We start from the raw sequence: 3811 nt of genomic DNA, 5'->3' as shown, positions 1-3811 counted from the left end.
GGATGCGGATTCGAACCCGCGACCCTCAGATTGTGAGTCGAGCGCCTTATCCACCTGGCCATGCCGGGCACAGTAGGATATGGAACTCAAACTGAATGTAACTGCGAGCATTCGATTCAAACTTTGATCAGGTATTCGTCAACATCCAGATGTATTCTTTGAGGTCTAGCCATGGTTCCTGAATAAATTTTTGAAGTACTTTAAACTCCACGATGCAAAGTGACATCTAAGAAGGAATGTATGAAAACAGTATACTTATCATAAACTGGACGACCAATAACATGAATTTCAGGTAACGTGTCAGATCATAAAATGCTTGGTTTGCATAACAGTGAACTATGGAACGAGATAGACATTATCTTATAACAATGGCAACTCAGTGACAAGAACGTTCTAGAGATTTTGAGAAATGATTTAAACAATATAATACAGCAGTGGGAGTAAGTTATTAAATAATTATTTAGTACTTGTTAGTTCAGCGTCGTAAGTTTTGACTTTATGTTTCAACGAAGTAGTAAATTACTACAGGCATAGGAAAGTTAGCAAGTAAATGACTAACGTTATTCATTTGTGAAGTTAAGCCTATCAACTAACTATCGTTAGTTACGTTAAATAACGTGAAATTTGCAGAACTTTCAGTTGAAGAAATAAAACGCTTACATTAAATGAACTGAACTTTGCATTGTTTGTACTGAATAATAACAAAAACTGCTCAACGAAAGAAACTGTTACAGATAGTTTCATAACCAAAAAGTTGTACTTTTGTATGATTTACGTAAATACAAAGCTTTTACTTCTCAGTATTACACAAGGTGCAATTATCATCAAAGCAAACGTTAATAGAGAAAATACAGGCTTTCATGAAGCTTCAGTTTTCACATATTATAAGTTGAATCAAGTTTCCTTTTTAAAAAGAATGGCGTCACTTCAGTATACTGCAGAGCAAAAATTCACGAAAAATTGTAAGATTAGTAAATCACTGAAAATAGGCACAGAACTTTCATACACGTGCATTGATTTCCTAAGTTTAATTACAGCAGAGTTACTACGGTTTTCTGTTTTAATAAATCAAGCCACTCTTTCGTATTGTGCAGTTTATAAAATTACGAAAGGCACGTGACATGAAACGTGAAGAGAAGGAGTATGGGTGGAAAAATAATATCATTAAAACGGGGGTTCTTTAATTACATTATCCTCCAACCAGAGGGCCAAATTATACATAATGATCGATTATATTACCTAGACAAATACCATACTGTTTTTTGGCTGTTTCCCTTAACGTATAGAATGTCCTACACAGAACGACATACTTAATATGATCTAAATAATCAATTGGGTAGTTTTTTTTGTTTTGTTTTTTATGTAGTTGCCAGAATTTTTTCTTTCTCTTTTGTTTTTACATAAAACTAACTCTTAAATAAGCCGCTAAGCGCCTTAAAATATAGCATTAGTGAACTGTTATTTTTGGATTCATCGCCTTTAAATATAGTTGTTATTGAATTTTTGGTATTCAAGCAAGAAGAAACACTTCCAAAGCTACTACTACTACTACTACGCTATGACCAATTCCAAGCAATACTAGTTTTATCATTTTTGTGGTAGAAAGAGCGCAGATAGTTTATTGTGTATCTTTTCCTAAAGAAAAACAAAACAAACGAACAATAACAACATCTCTATCTGCCCAGTTAGTTGATAATGGTGAATTGCAGATAATCACCCAATGGTGCTTATAGAAGTGGAATTCATGCTTGACATGACAAATGTTATTATATTGTTAAAGAGAACCCGAGGCTGCCCTACTTCCCGGTTTGATCTAGCATTAAGGTTTTGTTTAACACAGAGTGATATATGACGCAATTTGAAAAGCGCGGCGTGGGTTCTACCTGTTTGTTGATAAGCGCAAAGCTATACAATGGGCTATGTGTTCACTTCCTGCCACAGGTATCGAAACCCGAATTTTAGTGTTATAAACCTCCAATACATATCGCTGAGCCACCGGGAGGATTTGGATTCTGAACTATTATGTTTTCCATATTACAATATACATCACTGGAAAGTGAGAAAAGCTGAGAGTATAAATTTAGTTGGACAGCTACAGACTCTACTTCCCGACGAACGTGTTTATAAAGGCTAGTTTCTATAGGCTTGTGACTCTTTACGTAACTGTTTCACTGTAGTAATTGTGTGTGTTCTTTGCTACATAACAAATGAAGATGAAAAAAATACCTTAAATGACTATTCAAAACCGAAATAACATACTCTCGAAACTAACATATACTATATACAATTATAAACATTCAAATCTATGTGACTTACATTTGTTACATTCGCTCATACTAACATGATTTTATATATTTACGTTTAAATGAACATTAGTGACATAACTGTTATCGTTCTGAGCTGCGTATCTGGAAAGCCAAGCTTCAAGCATAAGCTACTGAATACACCCCGCACTTGGGGTTATAACTGTGACAGTCAATCCTACTATTCGGTTAAAAGTATCGTGTAGGCGATGGGTGCTGCAAACTGGTTGTCCTCCCTCTCATCAGCAGTTCTAGATTAGGGGTGGCTGTGTCTGAACCTTGGTGTCTCAGATCCTTGTCCTTCAGCAAAGGTGTCGCTTAAGGTGTCATTCAGGTAAAACATATCTATACCAATGAATGTTAATCATAATGATTGGCTGGTTAGAACAACAACAAAAAAAAAACGAAGAAAAGATGATACTCAAATTATATTGAATAACGTGTAATGAACTCAATAGGTAGGAAGCTAAAGTCTATTAGTATATTAAATGTGGTTTTTAATTAACTGTGAATAACATCAAGACTTACAATTAGTGCAAACGCTGTTTCGTTTCGCTAGAGTTATTGCTTTGTGTATAATTTCAAAAACTTGATACACCATTGTTTATGAAAGAGAAAACTAACACATAACAAACAAGTTTGCCACACATGTGTTATGTAATATTAGCTTATCAACTGAAATAATGCTTCTTTCTTTAGTAAAGACAGACGCTATTAAAACGCGGACTTCGGAAGAGACAGGCGTTATCGAAGACAACTACTAACGTCTCTTAGTAAACATTATAATGATTTCCTTAGAAGTATAAGCGACGGTTCAGTTAGAAACAAAAGTAATTTATTAAGATGGCGGTTCATGAGTAGAGTTTTCTGTTGTATACGCGTGACTATGAACAAATTATTAAGAGTCTTGACGTAAAAGGATAAGAATGAAAAACATGGTCACTCTTACACTTTTAAGACTCCATTAAGTAACTAAGTTAGCATTTAAAAAAGTAGAAATTATCAGTAAAGCATTTTATCTGATTTCCAAACTGTTATCACATGTTATATCATTTCAGATGTTTAAGTGTTTTAATGACTTTATTTGAGACATATGTCTACGACATTTCAGCCATAATGTTTCCCAAATAGTTCAAAGATTACAAACATGCTTCATGTTAGCTGAAGCTATTGTTGTCGTTTGTAATTAAGCACAAAGCTACACAATGGGCTATCTGTGCTCTGCCCACCACGAGTATCAAAACCCGGATTCTAGCGTTGTGAGTCCGCAGATATACCGCTGTGCCACTGGGGGGCTCAGCTGAAGCAGTTGGCTCTAGAGTTTTCATTTTCGTTTCTGCATTAATTAATACTATTAACTGTGTGTTGGATAAAATTCATTGCCAAAAAAAAAAAGTTAATATTCAAAATATACAACTTTATACACGTATACATAAGTTTCCCAAACTTACAAATCTATTACCCAGGTAAATTACGATAATAATTGTAATATCGCATAATAAAGGAAC

Source organism: Limulus polyphemus, unplaced genomic scaffold (assembly GCF_000517525.1).
Source record: "Limulus polyphemus unplaced genomic scaffold, Limulus_polyphemus-2.1.2 Scaffold674, whole genome shotgun sequence".
Classification (NCBI taxonomy): Eukaryota; Metazoa; Arthropoda; class Merostomata; order Xiphosura; family Limulidae; genus Limulus; species Limulus polyphemus.
Note: the sequence above shows the minus strand (reverse complement) of the source record.